We start from the raw sequence: 18,680 nt of genomic DNA, 5'->3' as shown, positions 1-18,680 counted from the left end.
AATCTGGTTAAAAAATGGCTCCTGTTCTGATAACTTGTCTATGAATTAGCATGGCCTAGCTATATGCACAGCTCACATGAACTATCTAGTGCTTGGTGTGTTATATGAAACAATGGCTCCTATAGTTTCCCTGTAAATAAGTCAATTTGGGACTGCTCCTGCTGGTAAACATCCTGCACTACTTACCCTCTCTCCTAGCAGGCCTCCGATTCTGATCACTTGAGACAAGGATATTTAGGTCACTAATACCTACTCTTCCATATGTCGTCTGTGTCTGTTGACAAGATCCATCATGGCTAGCCAGTGGCATGGTGGTGGGTGCTGAGCCCTTGATGACTGCATTTCTTACCCCAACCACAACCAGGAAACCACATAACTGAACACTAGAGGTATGCAGTTATAAGGAACCCACATGGGTGCATTTGAGATAATATGGACAATGTACCTAGTAGGGACAAAGCCCTGGCTTCACAGCAAACTGCAAATATGCAGCAGGCATGCAGTCACCAAGTCACACAATTTGCAGCTGTTACCACTACTCATGAAACTGTGACTATTAAGGTGACTACTTGTTCGAAAGAATCTCACATGTTTTTGCTGAATTTTTCCACGTAGACAGTCAAGATACTACTGAACCTACCTGAAACAGATCTAATTTTGAGAACGTAAACCTTAGCACACATAATCCACCCCTTGTAAAGGTCATGTTCACTGATTGCCACTTCGATGTAGCCCTGTACTGTCTACTCTTCTCTTCCCAGATACATTTGTTCTTAGTGTAGGCCAGAAATGTAGGGGTCACCTTCAAGAGTAGCTTACATGATAGAATTAGAGCAAGTAGCCAAAAGTATTTATTATCGTTTACCATTGTGAGAAATATCAGCCACTTCATAGTCCAGTATCTCAGGTATATTGTAGCAGGCTCAACTTGGAAATACCCCTAAAATTAGACTCTAAAAGTCAAAATACAGAGTTGTCCCAAAATGGATCAAATAATTGCATGCAGTACAAATACATGCACAGGAAACACTATATGGAAGAGTAACTCTGAATTATATCTCAATATCGCATCATGATCTTCATTTACTACAGGTTGAGGACTGGCTAACCCTCAAAGTTCAATGTTTACTCCACAAAATCATTAACGTTTCATTTATTATGAAGCAAGCTATTATCACTTCAAGGCACCAGACATTTGAGCACATGATGATGTTTAATATAGGAAATGATGTGGAAATATTCTCAACTTATCACTTTCTCTCCATTTCCCAGTAACCTTGCTTAACACTATTCTCAGTTAAGAGATCTTGTTACTCATGGATACTTTAATCTCCCATGGTGAACATACAATATCTTGCAGGCTTGTCTGAAGGTTAAGGCTCTAAAGAACAGGATGTTGACTGCTCCTAACTGATTTATAATTCTCTTGGTCAAACCTCTGGAGTTGTGAGGAGCATCAGACATAGGATCAGGTTTTTAGAAGGTATCAGGCCTCTTGGTATTGTCCAGGTGAGTGGACATGATTGCCATTGAGGATGAAATATTAGTGGCATTCAGACCCTAAGAAGATCACACTATCTGTGACACCATTCATTGAGGAAATATTAAACAATATATGCACTCAAATATAATGGCTCACACTGTCCAAGATGGTGACCATCATAACAGACTTCCTTTTGACCATCAGTTACTGTTTAAGCAAAAGGGACTTGTGGCACTTCTTCCATACCTGACAACATCTTTCTTCTCTTTATACATTATGGGGGTCATTATGACCCGGCGGACAGCGTTAATATGGAGGAAAGAACTGCCAAAAGGCAGTACTTTTCTCCATATAAAGACATAGGCGGTTTGGCTCAAGCCAAACCGCCAAGGTACCACACCGTCCGCCACGGCAGTAACGACTGCCAGACTGGAGACTTCAGTCTCCAGCCCGGCAGCCGTCAATAGCCCATCTGCGGGATTATGACCCCACCTACCGCCATGGTTTTCGCAGCTTCCTTACCGCCACAAAAACCATGGTGGTAGGCACTATCAGTGACAGGGAATCCCTTCCCTGTCACTGATAGGGGTCTTCCCCGCAGCTCTCCCGCTCCCCTGGTTTCCCCCCACCCCTCCCCCTCTCCAGACCCCCCTTCATGCATGCACCTTCATTCACACACGCATTCACACACTCATTCACACAGTCAACCACGCATGCAGACATCCATTCATACACACATCCACACACACTTACATACATACAAGCACACATGCATTCACACAGCACAACATACACGCACTCACACATCCACACATGCACTCACATACTACACGCAACACACACCCACATTCACACATGGTTGTAAGCACTGTTTCTCTTGCAAACAAGTGGGCCACCGGAGTCACCCTGCAAGCAGAGGACAACTGAATACTTAAGGCAACATGTTAATGTTAAACCACACAAGCATTGGTTTGCCATGACTTTTCTCAGACTGACACCTTTGCTTTTCCAGTGATGTTGCCTACGGAGTAAACATCTTTCCATCCTAAGTCATCTTACACAATACCCCATACATGGCAACAGGTTGCAGCTTATTGTAGAACGAATCAGTATTTTTCCGGTTGGTTATGGTATGATAATGCTAACATACCAGCTCTTTGCTCAGTAGTACCTTTGTAGTGGGCAAGCAGCAGCTCCCTGAACTCAAGGACAGAATTAGATATGATTAACAAGTATATCAACACCTGCTGTTTCCCACGATGAATGGAAACAAACACTGTTGTTTAAAGAGATCGATGACTGCTTTTTGGTTGAAAGTACAGTGCTGGCAACTTGTAAGGACCTTGTAAAGAATCCTTTATGTCATTAATATATCCATTAAAACCTTTGTTACAAATGGTTCTCACTGAGTCACTGCAGCATAAATGACAGATTCTAAATCTAGCAATTCATTGCTATGACGTAGCAACAGTGAGTAACACAATGCACCATGATACTCTGGCAACTCTCTCTCCGATCCTATCATTTCAGTGCTGACTCTCACATTGCTTTGGGAGCGTAAGGGATGCAGGGCACTGAGGGTGGTGGGAGTGGTAGCCAGATAGACAGTTTTTCTAATTGGGGGACCTTAAAAGTGGGTGTGTTATATATGGCTCCCCCATCTCTCCTATTTTCCTACATAGCAATTGAAAACATTGGCAAGTGGTTTGGGTGGGCTATTCATTACATAAACGTATAGCTGGGTAGCAGCGAATAACAAGGACGTTTTTTTACCTCAGTCGCCTGAGAGACACGATAAACAACTTCTCCTTTGCTCTTGCTGATTTAATGATACACAGAACACTTGGTGAAAATATCCCGGTTATTCACTGTTGCCCATCTATAATTCTCTGTTATCAAATTTGGGGATTTCTTTCTCCTCTACAAAAACAATTATAGACATGTACTTTGTGGCTTGGTTAATTATGGGATGGTGTTTCTTAGACTTTCTTAACTTAAAAGGAGCGAGACATTGTAGGACAAATATTAAGCTATTATTAGGCAAATAAAACCTTGGATAATGGCTTTAGAATTATTACTTGAACTCCAGGAAGCCACGTCTCATCACAATTATATAGTCTAGAATCACTCCTGTAATAAACTTTTTAGTTTTTAATGAACACCTCTTTTTTCCTGATTCAGTCAACCCGTACTTCTCTCCACTTACAATGCATATGGAGCTATGGATGTGGAGGTTTTTGTGTCTTAGTAATCCAGTTCGATAAAGGCTTCCTGTGTTTGTATCCCCCTGGTGTCTGTTTCACTGAAAGCACCCTTCCAAAAATCACTGATCTGTTAACTGCATCCGTCAAGCAACACTATAAGACTAAGGGGGTTATTCTAACTTTGGAGGAGTGTTAATCCGTCCCAAAAGTGACGGTAAAGTGACGGATATACCACCAGCCGTATTACGAGTTCCATAGGATATAATGGACTCGTAATACGGCTGGTGGTAAATCCGTCACTTTTCCGTCACTTTTGGGACGGATTAACACCTCCTCCAAAGTTAGAATAACCCCCTAAGTACTTCCCCTCAAGCTTGTTCTCTGTATTTAACAAGTAACCCTGCTGCATGATGACCATTGCACTCCTCAAACTCACTTTTAAACTTCCACAAGCCCCACTGCTCCACCTTCCCATCTGCATTGTTAAGGGCCAATTCACTGTAATTTGCAAGTCCTTCTATCACAGGTCTATTGTGTATATTGCACTTCTCAAGCAACACTACTTCAAAAATATTCATTGTACCCTTTGTGTCCTAGGGTTATAGGTCTCTATCCTCCTCTTCTCATCTCCATCCGTGCTAGGTCTTTTCACTATCCAGTGTCGTAAAAAAGGCCCCATGAGCTCCATGGGGCCCCCTCAGCACAGAACACTGTGCACGGGTGGCAGGCCCCTGACTGAGACCAGGGGGAGGGGTCCCCTCCATGTACTTTGCAGGGGCCCCTCTCAAATTCTGTTATGCCACTGTCACTATCACCTGATGTTAGAGGGCTATACAACTCTACCTTGTGTGCACCACTGAAACAGGAGATCAATAAACTGCTGCACCTGTGCACCACTGCCTCAGATATACACACTGCACCTCGTGAGCCCCACTGCCCCAGTCCTACATGAGTTATATGGCTGTACTATTGAATATCGACACCCGCAACATTGTGTTACAAGAATGACGAGCGCATAATATTGAGGGCTAAAGTATCAAAAGCTAACCACACATAGGGAAGTCTAGATTCACTATTTCTAACTCCACAGCCACATACCTTGAAGATATATATACAGCTGAGGTACATATAAGTGCAGTTAGGTATAAAAAATCTATACTAATTTACCTGTCGATATTTTATTTTCAATATTCTGTCTCTAATATTGTGTCCCATGAACGTTGAAGTTTCAATATTCGGGGGGCACAACAACTCATATTCCACTGCTGCAGTTCTTTGTTTATTCAATTTTAATTGAAATTCAGCAGCTAATATATTTACAGCTACCAAAGTTAACTTCAGCTCTATATTACCTTTTAGATAGAAAGACATTAATAGGAAAGAATGGCCCGCCAATCTCATCATGCACTATATTGCTAAGTCCAAACATTATAGATGAATATCTTGACAAACCAGTAAGAAGACTCCATTAATCGTCCACACACCTTTTGGAAATACGTCTATCCTATTTCTACTGGCAACAGTGATCCTTTTAGGTTTCTGCCAATTTTGCCAGTTAGTTCATCCAATCATCAATTATTCCTGCTCCCTAACCTTCTGTTTTTAGAAAGTGTTATGGCCTTTTCAACACATAAATGTGTGTAATAGTAAAGTATTCCATATAACAAAACCTCATCAAAAACAATCACTTCACTTCATCTCCCTCACTGTCAATAAATCTATTTTCCAAAACTCTTGGGCTCCACTGCAGATAAAGCTGACACTTAGAGTTTGCAGCACATATATGTCAACTAACTTAAGTCATGTACTTACTTTTCCCTAAATGAACGGTATCTAAAACATATTTTGTAATAGAAACTTCTATATTGAACTAAATACACCATATAATTTGACGATCAAGACCTACTCCGTACCTGTTTTGAGATGTTCAGTGGTGTCTGCCGCTCAACGGGGGTGGCGGGCGGGATGGGGAGCGGAGGGGGGAATAAAAAAATGTTTAAAAAAAGCTTATATTTGGAGGAGACTCGTTTGTCTCCCCTCCATCCTCATCCTCCTGGCTCACCCAGGCTCCCAGCCAATCGCGATATTGCTGTCACCAGAATGACAGCAGCATCTTGATTAGTCTGAGCGGCCTGCTTCGTCGTTCAGACAGGGAGTGGGAGCCTGGGCATCTTCTCCACTCGGGTGTGCAATACAGCTGGGTAGAGAACATGCAAAGTGCGCATGTCTGTTTAGCCGGCCCAACAAGGCCAGCCAAACAGACATGCATACTTTGTGCACCAAAAGCCCTCCGCCGGCCCCCTACCTTCAGCCCAGTCCCACCCTTTACTCCCTTGAAAAATAAAATGATAACAAAATTGATTTATTATCCTTTTATTTTTCCTTACCGCACAATCCAGTGGGGCCATGCTCCTCCGCCTTAGCAGAGGAGCCACCCCGGAGATGTTATTTCCCATTGCCTCCTTTCAGTCATCCAGGCATTATTACCCCCATTCATTACTGGTGCACTTGTGAATCTAAATTATCAGAGAGAGGTCAGAGATGCGTACCACGCAGGATGTGGCACCGGCTCCCCCAGCACAGATCATGAGGTCAGAGATGTTGCTGCCCCAGTATTTCTTACTATCAGCATTGGTCAACAGAGGTAGAGCAGTCTGCTGCAGTTTGGTGGGGTGTTGAGTGCTAGTTGAATCAAAGCAGAAACAGTCTGTGAATACCATTGGGAAAATAGGTGTTTCCATTGGTATGTGGATAATGAAAAAATATAATTGGCTGTATGATTGTTGATTGTTGATTTGGACACAGCAGCAAAAAGGTACATACCATGTATATATACATTTACTGCAAAAAGACAAAGATTACAGAGGCATTATTGTTAGGTTCACATTTTACATACACAAAACTATAGAAATTCAGAAGTTAAGTTACACTTATGTTACAAAACTATAGCTCATGGCCCTAAGTTACTTTATGGCATGAGTTTTAGTATCTTCAAATAACTGCTATATTTCTTTGTTTTTGTGTGTGTAAAATGTGAACCTAACCACAACGTCCCCGTAACCTTTGTTGTTATCAGTAAACTTGTACGTTTAAAAAAAAATCTATTTCCGAACCATAGCGTCCCTTTAACCTTTTCAGTGAACTTTAATGTTTTTTTAACGACTAGTAATATTTATATACCATACGTCAATCCAACTACTGCTGCACATGGCCTTTGGCCGTGCACAGCGGGGTGTTGGCTGCAGGCCCTGCAGCCAACCCCCAGCATGTAACCAACCCCACGCTGTGCGCGGACTTCAGCTGTATGATGGGGGTTGACCGCATGCAGCCAACCCTCTCCACATGCAGCCAACCCTACCATGTGTGGCTGGGGTTTGGGGAGTGACTGTATAAGTGGGTGTGTTTTTTTTTCCTTCATTGCGGTGTGGATCCATCACAGATTTTCACTGGGGGATGCACTGAGCACTGCACTGGATCTGTGGATTCTCGTGTGCCCCACCCAAAAAAGTTTTTGGTCAACCCTTCCATCAGTACTATGGGGTCAAGATACCGCTATCTTGACCCCCTATATCAGTTTTACTGTTTATTTTACCCTCCCCCTGGACAGAGCTGATAAACAAGATGGTGGTTCACTTTTTCTCTCAGGTTGCAGCCAGCATATCAGGACCTTGCTTTTCTTTAATAACTCAATAACTACTGAGCAGATTTACAGGAAATAGCAAAAAGAAACCTTTCTGGACCAAGATCTAGTTTTCTGTCACATGTGGTGTAATTCAGTACAGCCGTTTGAGTTGTAGCCGTGTCTAAAAACCTTATCAGAAATTGCATGAGGTAGATGTGTTTTGGGACCCCTCCCCTTTCTCTGCTCCTCTTGACAGATCACACCCTGGAGTGAGTAACTTACCTCTATTCCAGTGCCACTGCGGTTGTATGATATCCATTGGGTCCAGCGACAGACTCCCTCCATCAGCAATCTACCGGCAGTACAGCGACTGCAGGATTGTAACATCTAAATATGGTTGGCGGAAACCCACCAGCCTTACGGCTAGGATGAGCACTCCTTCATGGTGGTCTTCGGCTCAGCCGCAATATATCTAAATATGTCAAGTAGAGCACCGTCTACTTGACGGAATTTTCGGGTCCACCGCCACACTAAATCAGGCCCTTAATTTTTTTGTTTTTTTGCAATTTTGTATAGCGCAGACTGACTCTAAGGTATTAGAGTGCTTAACATACACATCATTTTACATTACAAAAGGACACATTCATTTTGGTTTTAGACATGGGACGATTAAGTGATTTGCCCAGAATTACAGGATGTTGAGCTTATGCCGAAACCCGAACCTGGTTCCTCAGTTGCAAAGTCTGCAGCTCTGGCCATAACACCACATCCTCTCCCTTAAGTGTAACAAACAATGAAGTGATCAACGGGACAAAAAAATTATAAAGATAGCAAATAATATAAAAGTGTTGTTTTTGCTATTTGAGAACCCAGAAAATGTTCCCCCCTTCGTTTTTTAGAGTGCTGGCCATAATTTCTATGGGAATAAAACCCTCTCATTTTTATAAGTTCTAAAGGAAATGCTTTAGGTCTCACAGTTTTGATTATATCAGGATGACGTAATGTGTACCACACTTTTGTAATAAATGTTGAAAGTGAGCAGTCTAGTTATTCATTAGAATACTGTGGGGAGGCAGAGGTCACGGGCACGGGCTCAGATAATTGAGGGCAGGGAGAAGGGTGCAGAGGCAACAAGTTGACCACACTGGGCAGGCAGGGGGGACAGTGGCAGCACAACCGACCATGGAGGGCAAAAGAAAGGGGTCAGTGGCAACAAATCAAATATGCAGGACAGGCAAGAGAGGTTGTGGCAAAATAAGAGACCATTGAGGGCAGAAGGAAGAGGCAGTGGCAGTACAAGCATACATGCGAACAGACCCAATTCAGGCAGGAGGATCCCTATGTTTTTAAGCACAAAAGGGTTTTATTTTATGTGCCTTCTGCCTTAAATCTCCTCTTTTTTAATCTAAATCAATTGGGAAAATAAATTCCCCACATTTGTTTTTTTAAATCTCCCTCTTACCAAGTTTCAAATGTTGGCAAGCATGGTACACTGGATCACGGAAGGCAGGAGGAATGGGGTAGGAACATGGACATAACAGAGGACATGAGGAAGATGTGCAGGGACACCAAACTTACCTTCCAGGGCTGGTGTCAGGGGTTGCAGAAGCACAATACACCACACAGAGCAAGCAGGATGGCAGTGCAGCAAAACGGACCGTGGAAAGTAGTAGGGAGGGAATAGGGCCTTGCACATGGACAACAGAGAGGAGAGGAGAAAGAGGCAAGGGCAGCAAGATGACCATACTGGACAGATAGGAGGGACAGTAGGAACACAACAGCCCATGAAGTGCATGAGGGAGAGGGAAGTAGCAGCACATCGGACCATGCAGGGCAGGAGAGAGGAGGCTGGCGCATGGACAACAGAGGGTAGGGAGGAGATGGATAGGGTAGGAAGCTAACTGTTCAGGGCACGCGGGAAGGGCAATGGCAGAACAACGGCCACACAGTGCTGTAATGGCGGAGCTGGGGCATGGACTTGGACAATGGATGGCAAGGAGGAGGGGTGCAGGAGCAAAGCAACATCACAAAACAAAATAAAATGATGGATGGAGTGTTGAACTTTTCAAACACTCACCCCCAGTCACAGATCTGGGTTTAATCGATTGTTATTTTGCTTGCCACGGCACCCCAGTTTGGACCCAGCCATATGCAAATCAGTCTTGACCCTGTTCCCCTTTGAAACAGTCCAGCCCGAACTGCTAGGCCAGGTCCTCCCTGGACAGGAAACAAGCATCCTGGGACCGGTTTCAGGGTATCACCCTTCATCAGCCAGGCTAGCTTGAATCCAGTGGCACAGCGAGCAAGGGACCCACGTCTGGGCATACCCCTGCCACTTAGGGCGCACAAAGCAAATCACAAAACAAAATAAAATGATGGACGGAGTGTTGAAACTTTTCAAACACTCACCCCCAGTCACAGATCTGGGTTTAATCCATTGTTATTTTGCTCGCCACGTCACCCCAATTTGGACCCAGCCATATGCAAATCAGTCTTGACCCTGTTCCCCCTGGGAACAGTCCAGCCCGAACTCCTAGGCCAGGTCCTCCCTGGACAGGAAACAAGCATCCCGGGACCGGTTTCAGGGTATCACTCTTCATCAGCCAGGCTAGCTTGAATCCAGTGGCACAGCGAGCAAGGGACCCACGTGTGGGCATACCCCTGCCACTTAGGGTGCACAAAGCAACATCACAAAACAAAATAATGGACGGAGTGTTGAAACTTTTCAAACACTCACCCCCAGTCACAGATCTGGGTTTAATCCATTGTTATTTTGCTCGCCATGTCACCCCGGTTTGGACCCAGCCATATGCAAATCAGTCTTGACCCTGTTCCCCCTGGGAACAGTCCAGCCCGAACAGCTAGGCCAGGTCCTCCCTGACCAGGAAACAAGCATCCTGGGACCGGTTTCAGGGTATCACCCTTCATCAGCCAGGCTAGCTTGAATACAGTGGCACAGCGAGCAAGGGACCCACGTCTGGGCATACCCCTGCCACTTAGGGTGCATAGAGCAACATCACAAAACAAAATAAAATGATGGACGGAGTGTTGAAACTTTTCAAACACTCACCCACAGTTACAGATCTGGGTTTAATACGTTGTTATTTTGCTCGCCATGTCACCCCAGTTTGGACCCAGCTATATGCAAATGGGAACAGTCCAGCCCGAACTGCTATGCCAGGTCCTCCCTGGACCGGAAACAAGCATCCTGGGGCCGGTTTCAGGGTATCACCCTTCATCAGCCAGGCTAGCTTGAATCCAGTGGCACAGCGAGCAAGGGACCCAGGGATGTTATAGTTATGAAATAGAATACAAAAAAACGTAAAAGATTCACTAAAAAACTTAAGGTTAACGGGGATGTTATAGTTAGGTTCAGATTTTACATGCACAAAAAAATAGAAATTCAGTTGTTATATTAGAATTATTTCAAGTAACTACAATTCGTTCTCCAAGGCTACCTTAACTCGCGCCCTCGCCATGCACTGATAATTATCCCAGATATTACATCACTCATGACACTTTCTATGACATCATTTATAATATAGCTGTAACATTTGCAGGAAAATTATTGATGTGAAAACTGCATGGCAAGGTCACGAGCTATAGTTACCCTAGGGCACGTGTTATAGTTACTTGGAATTACTGTAACTATAACAGCTGAATTTCTGTGGTTTTGCACATGTAATTTCAGAACCTAACTATAATGACCCTGTAACCTTTGCTTTTGGTGAATTTTTAAGGTTTTTTAAAGGCTAATTCCTAACTATAACATTCCTGTAACCACACAAACATCTACATTTACAATTTCCACAGGAATTTATGCTTCTTGGGGATGCAACAACTGAAAAGCTAGTCGGCAGCTTCATTTCATCAGATTAATTAGATGAGGAAGTGCCCAGATAACCTCCAAATCTACTCTTGATACAAATCAGTCAGGATCTTGAGATAAATGTGGAAGGTACTTCACAGGATATCCTCTTCCCTACTTCCCTAAATTCAGTGGTTTTGCAGTGCAGCCCGACAAGTCAATTACTCAAAAGGCACATTATCAGCTGCAGGGCATGGACTAAGAAGTTTCGCTAAAATAGGTATGTGAAAAATGATCATCTTGATAATTCACCAAACAAAATGGGTCAGATAAGAACTTTGCAAGATGAAACAAGGCAAACTGACCAAATAATATGTAGGGATGCTTTCACAGTGGCTATCACAATTTGTACATTTCCATACATTTCATTTGGCACTGGTAATTACTGTTTATTTTTATTTTAGCAGTCCATGGGAGTGCATGTGTTTTCTTACTCTGTTCCCTTTGTACTGATTCCTCCTCACAACAAGAGTCCACCCCAACTCATCTGTTGTTTTCTTCACCACTCATTTTCATGCTCTGATTTTGTTGTACACCCCATTGCTCCCTTCCCTGCTCACCACCACTACTCATTGGAGGTGTTTAGTTTCTCCCCTCACACCTTTATTGCAGCCCCACCTCTTGCTGTCACACTCAGAGTTATATTTAATGTACATACCACCCCTAATAGCCCTATAGTTGCTCCCCCATGCCTTCATAATTAGCGACCCCTCCCCATTGTCTTCATCCCCTCCCTGCCACCTCTCTCCTAATTCATGGTGGCCACTGCATTTGGCTTTGCCACTGCAAGATGCTTTTATAATGTGTCTACACTGAGAAAGTGAATGGTGCTACCAGCTGTGTTAAAAATATATGAAAGTACTGTGAGCAGAATTCCTGGCCATCTATGCTGGTCCAAACGATATAGACTGCTGGCAAGAGAGAAGAGACTTACAAAATGGCATGTGACCATGAGTCTTTAAGGATTAAATCTATTTAGTAACTTTTTGTCTTATACAACTATTCCACCTGCAACCACTGGCCGGTGGATATAAAATAAAAAGGAAACAAGAAACCAAACATAGTGCCCCTGTGTACCTATATCTGTACATTGCTATAGAGCCTGCTCATCCCCCCCTTTGCATAGGCCACCTATCCATCTTATGTCATAGCCGTCACCCTGGTCAGGCCTTTATCTGAGCTAGTCAAGCACAGTACTCCCAAGTAGCGCAGGCATGTCAGCTCCCTGAACTTGTCCGAGAGGTAAGGGATACAGGGGCCCCATATCTTATCAAATTTGGGTAGGGATCCTGTGGCCATTGCCATCAGCTTTTCAATCCCCAATATGTCCCACAACTTGTGTTGCCAGTCAGTATGTGAGGGAATCGCCTCTGTACCCCATCGAGCTAAAAGCAGCTGTTTAGCAGTGCCGATAGCCAGTATAATGGCTGTACCTTTTGGGGCCTTAAGAGAGTATGTCTGGGGTTTCAGTAGTCCTAGTAAGAGGTAGCTAGGGAAACGAGGTACGGATGTGTCATATATTTTGTCTATAATATTCAAAGTGTTCTCCCAAAAGGGGGCTAAGTGTGGGCATTGCCATAGGATATGAGTGAGTGTACCCCTCTGTACACACCCCTGCCAGCAACGGTCTGTGGTGCCCTTCTGCCATCCAGCCACTTGTGCCGGAGTGTAATACCAGTAGTACGCTATTTTCAAGAATAATTCCTTCGGGTTCATATTGCACGCTGTTACTTGTGCTCGGTGCAGCACATCTCGCCATTCCCTATCTGTGAAGGCACGGCCACATTCAGCTTCCCATCTGTGCCTGGCTGGCGTCTGGGGTAAGTTTGGCGGTACCGCCAGGAAGACATAGAGATCCGAGATAAGCCTTTTATCTGTCAAACACATCAACAGCCAGCGCTTAAAGGGGAGGAGGGGTCCACTTGCATGGGGTCGGATTGTCGGAGATAACACCCAGTGTCTGATTACCAAATACTGCCAAAAAGCTTCTTGTGGTATGCCATAAGCCTCTTGGAGTTGAGGGAAATCCATGATCCCCTGGTGCATCAAACAAGTCCCAAACTCTTTTACAATTGGAGTCCTGCCAGGACTGGTTTGAGGACCCCTTGAGTGCTAAGGGGAAGTCCGGATTGCCAATGATGGCTGTTTGTGGGGATATGGGCGAGGACACGGACTTACGTATCTGCACTTTGTCCCATATCTCCATGGTGGCTCGCAGAACCAGAGATACATAAACGCCCGGTGGACGGCATACTCTCAGGAGCCAGGGTACCTTCCAGATGTGGAGTCCTGCAATAGCCTGGTCTGTAAAGCACCAGTGCTTTTCAGTGCTCGCATGAGATCATTGCACCAGATATCTCAGCTGGGCAGCTTAATAGTACCCAAACAGGAAGGGGATTCCCACCCCCCCTCCGACTGAGGCAAAATGGTTTGTTCTCATGCCATTCTTGCCTTCTTTCCTGCCCAGATGAAGTCCCATATCAGCCTCTGCATATCATCTAGTACCTTAGGTGGGGGTTGTAGTGGGAGGGTCTGCATGATGAACAGCACTTGAGATAGAAGTGTCATCTTCACCGCTGCGATGCGTCTCAACCATGAGAGGTCAAACCCCTCAACTTAGCCATGGCCCACCGGCCTTGCTCAGCAGGGAGGCATAATTATGGTCTACAATAGTGGCTGGTATGGTGCAGATTTGTAAGCCTAAGTATTGTACTTCTTGTTGGGCCCAAACAACTGGTAAGAGGGGTCAGATTGCTTCTGTGTCTGCCTCTGGCGGCGTCAAGTTAAGGATAGAGGATTTGGACAGATTAGCCTTGAAGCCTGCCACCCGCCAAAGGCCTGTAGTTCACTTATCACTGCTACAAGTGAAATCTTTGGTTGCTTCAAGTAGAGCAGAACATCATCAGCATATAGTGCTATTTTATGAGACCTGCCCCACATTGGGATACCCCTGATATCCTGGTTTTGCCGTATGTGCTCCCCGAAGGGTTCCATATATGGGGCATAGAGTAGCAGTGACAGCGGACAGCCCTGTGTAGTCCCCCTCGCAATAGAAAAGGTCAAAGATAGACCACCATTTATGCTCACCCCGGTCTGGGGAAGACTGTAATTACTCCGCAACCATTCACAGAATCGCGGGCCCAAACCACAACGGGGAAGTACCGAAAATAGAAAGTCCCAGTGAACACTGTCAAAGGCCGCTCCTCATCGTTAAAAAGTAGTATCGAAGGGATATTGGCCTGCTGCACCTTATCTAAAAGGTGACAAGGTCTCCTAATGTTATCCGCACTTGTTCTCTCTGGAATAAATGCAGTCTGATCTGAGTCTATCAGTTCCTACATATGGGGGCTTCGTCTATACGTCAGAATGCCAGTAAAAAGGTTAGCGCCTACATTCAACAATGTAATCAGGTGATAGGACACACATAAGGTTGGATCGTTGTCAGGATTCGGGATAACCACAATGGTACCCGTCCGCATCGAGTGGGTTAGTAGTCCCGTAGAGACAAAGCTGTTGAACAGCCATGCCAACACCTGAGCCAAACGTTCTCCAAAAAGCTTATAGAACTCTGCCCCAAGCCCATCCTGCCCTGGTGCTTTGCCCGTGCGGAGTCGCTTGGTAGCCATTAAAACCTCAGTGGGGGTAATATCCTTGTCTAACGCGCTGGCTAGCAGTTTAGGCAGTCAGGGCCAGGATATCTCATCTAAGTGTCTCGCTATTGTCCCATCATCTAGTTGTTCCGCTGTGTATAGGAAGGCATAAAAAGCCTCAAACTCCTTCAAGATCAACTTCCCATCTGTAGTGGCCTCGCCCCTTTGCGTCTGTATTGCATTTACACACCATTGCACCACCTGTCCACCCAGCCAGTGTGCCAAGAGTCCCCCTGCCTTATTCCCCCCTAAATAGTACATTTGCTTAGTGCGCTGGAGGGCGTATTCTGCACTATCCAAATCTAGTGCTTTCCATTGTTTACAAATCGCCACCAGTTGTCACTTCACTTCCTGCATGCCCTTCACCCCGTGTTGCCCCTCCAGCTCTTTTATCCTGACCTCTAACTGCGCTCGCTTCTCCCTCCTGAGTCTGTTAGCACATGCTGCAGTAGGAATAAATTGACCCCTAACCACCGCCGTCAACACCTCCCAGACCGTTGCCACCGAGGTCTCTGGTGTATCATTAATGCTTAAGTATGACGTAATAGTACCCTTTATTTCTGTGTGCACTTCTTCGTCTCCAAAAAGCTTAGTATTTATCTGCCATATCCATATTCTCCTGCTCGGCTTCAACATTGTGAGTCGTAATATGATCGGGGCATGGTTGGACATAGACGCCACTCCAATTTCTGATTGAGTGGTTGCATGTAGTAGGCCCGAAGTGGCCAGAAAGAGGTCAAGTATCGCATAAGTCTGGTACGATGCTGAGAAAAGTTTATATTTTCTAAGTGTTGGTTTATGTGCTCGCCAAACATCTGTCAGTCCATCCCCCTCCAACCACCTTCGAAAGTCCTCTGAGTAGGCCACTGTCTGTTCATATCACTGCACTAATCTGTCCACATGAGTGTCAGGGACTATATTAAAATTCCCCCCTATGAGGATGTCCACGTCAGCCGTAACCAGCACCCACCCAATGGCCTCTCTTAAAAACTCCTCTTGATGCTCATTAGGGCAATAAATACAGGCTACTGTGACACTACGCCCATGTTTGTCTATGTGCAGGGATATAAGCCTTCCATTCATCTCAACCTGTACTGCACTAGTTTCCCTCGGAAATGCGTAACTAGCAATATTGCCTGTCTCCCAGGTCCTGATGAGTGGTATTGTCTGTCAAACCATTGTTTTCTCAGTTTCTTCCAGTCTGTTCTCAGCAAGTGCAACTCTTGTATCAGACATATATCCCCTTTGGCTTCCCTGAGCATCACTATCAAACTCGCCTATTCACTGGAGAGTTGAGGCCCCTGACATTAAGGCTAATTACATTGACCAACATGCATGTTATGGAAATTAAAGTGGTTGGGCCTTCGAGGGTCCATCTTACTGCTAAATATTCCGGCTATTAACGGTGCCAAATATGGCACTAAAAAATGAGGCACGAAGGAGTGCGTCTAACCTAACAACTAGCCAATTTAATATAAAAGTGTAAACACAACTCGTTCCCCACCTGAGAACCACGTAGAGGCCCCTTGGGGGTACATATGAATGCACCAGGTCTTTTCTTTTCCACCCATCTTCCTCCATCGTAGGAGCTCTGCTGTCTCTCCTTGTCCATGTTCTTATTACAGCTGTCACATGTCGCACCCCGTCCTTTGATTTTTCGCACTCTGGAAGCTCAGCTATAGGGCGGGAAGGCCATATGCTTCATCGTTAGTGCCTCCTCACCCACCAGCACTGAGAGGGTGTTAGGTTTTTGGTCCTCTCTCAGGTAGGCCCTCATGATGCCGCAAACTGCAGAGCAAGTCCTCTCTTTCCCTCTTGATTTCCTTCTCAGATGGTTTGGGGGTTTCTTCTTCCGTTGTCGAGATACGCAACCATGATTCCCAGGTGTCACCCATGAGATCTCCTCCGAACACCCAGGGAGGGGGTTACTGTGCCCCAATTCCATGTCCGGAAGGGCATCAGCCTCTTCCAGCGTGCGTTTAATGCGCATCTCATTCTGCCAAACAAATTGTAGACGGAAGGGATGGCCCCATTTGTAGTAAATTCCTTTTTCCTGAAGCATAACTGTGACAGGCCACAGAGCGCGCCAGTGCTGCAGTGTCAGCGAAGAAAGATCCTGGAACAAGTATATTTTGTGGCCTTCGAATTCAATACCATTCATGTCACAGACCGCTGTCAAGATTTGCTCCTTCTGCTCATAGTAGTGAAGGCATGTGGGTCTATCCTGTGGCTGGCCTTGGGTTTGGGATGGCCCCCAGTTCTGTGCATGTGGTCCAATATTATGTCTTGGTTGTTAAGAGCCAGCGCCACCTACCTGAAGAGTCGGATCACATTGTCTTCCAGGGGTCCAGCTAATGCCCGTGCTGGCACTCCCCTAATGCAGATGTTGGATCGCCGGGACCTATTCTCCAGGTCCTTGAGTCTATACTGCAAGTTCCAGTTGCTAAGAATTATAATCTCTTGCCTGTGGTGGTCTAGTTTTTCCTCCTATGTGTCACAGGTGCGTTCCACTGTGTCTACTCATTGACCCATCTCCGCAACTTTTCCTTTGAGCTCTTTGACGGTTGTGGCAAGTTCCTGCCAGAGGGTAGCAAGATCTTCACAGAGCACCCCAAATAGTTGCTCCATAAAGGCTTTTGTCACTGGGTTGGTATCTTCCTTCCCCGTTTCGCCATTGTTGGCCCCCCTGGGAACACAGCAAGTGGGCTCCTGCTTTTTCGCTGGGGCTTTAGCAAAGAGGTCTTTCAGGCTACTGTCTTTCTTGCCTTGTCTTTGTGACACCATCACCTCTGGAGAATGATGCCTCTCCTCCGATTGATTTAAGGTGCTCTTTCTTTAACCACCCCAGGCAGTGTTGTCAGGACAAAAAGCTGTCCACCCCAACCTCTAGATCCTGTCCCCAGGCCAAAAGAGTCTCTCCCAGCACCACATCAAGTTAAGAGGTGTATTCCCTCTCCGTACTCTCAGCTATTGCATCCTAATGGAGAGGGCCACCCATCCATCTGCATCCCCAGGCCTACTATAATGTGGCTTATTCACTAACATGCCAGTCAGATCTGCATTCTCCATGCACGTCCATATGCTCTTTGCGCTTTGCATGCCTCCTTCAACTGGGTGCCTGGTATCATGCTTCCCCCACCAGTCAGTCCATCGCAGTCTTGGAGGGCAACTCTGCCCCCCAGGGGGACCCAGGAAGGCCCCCTGGGCCCCCCACCTGTCTCCACCTCACAGAGCGAGACCCACCGTGCCATTGCTACACCCCTCCATTCTAGTGCACCTCTCCTTTCATGGTGCGGTCCAGGACGGTCCCCTGGCTCTCACTCACCATGGGTTTTCTTCTCCAGTCTGGGAGAAGGCGCCACGTCGCTGTACGCACCAATCCATTTCAAGTGGCATTCTCTTACTGCCCGGTCACCGCCCTGCTCCAGCACTCATGGCGCCCACCTCTGCTTCCTCTCTCCATCATTGGATGGATGGGTGGTATCTCCCCCACCACCCTGTTAGGCCAATTTTCGGGCCCCACGGCTTGGGACCACCCGTCTCTCGCCCTGGCCGCTCTATCTGTGAATGGCTGTTGTGGCCGCCATCTTGTCTGTGGCTCTGCATCTCCGTCATGGTTCACCGGGCACCTTCCCACCTTCCCTCAGGGCCACAAGTGTCTCCAACGGAGCCCGGAGTGTCTCCCTCGGCCCCCACCAGAACCGCGGGGTGCTCACTCAGTTTCAGCTGCTCTTGGCCTGGATCCGATGATGGAGCTGTGTGATAGCGCTCCTAGTCTGCTGCCATCTTGGCTCCACCCCTGGCCCTGAGTCTTTGAAGGCAACGTAAGACACAGTTTTGATCTTCTGAACTC

The 18,680-nt window shown here is 45.9% G+C and overlaps 1 pseudogene; it reads right to left on the bottom strand.

Annotated features, from left to right (window-relative positions):
- Positions 1 to 18,680, bottom strand: part of LOC138267104 (chymotrypsinogen 2-like) — a 92,391-nt pseudogene that overhangs the window by 57,889 nt on the left and 15,822 nt on the right.

The sequence above is a fragment of the Pleurodeles waltl genome, chromosome 12 (assembly GCF_031143425.1).
Source record: "Pleurodeles waltl isolate 20211129_DDA chromosome 12, aPleWal1.hap1.20221129, whole genome shotgun sequence".
NCBI lineage: Eukaryota > Metazoa > Chordata > Amphibia > Caudata > Salamandridae > Pleurodeles > Pleurodeles waltl.
Note: the sequence above shows the minus strand (reverse complement) of the source record. Positions and strands in the feature narration are given on the sequence as shown.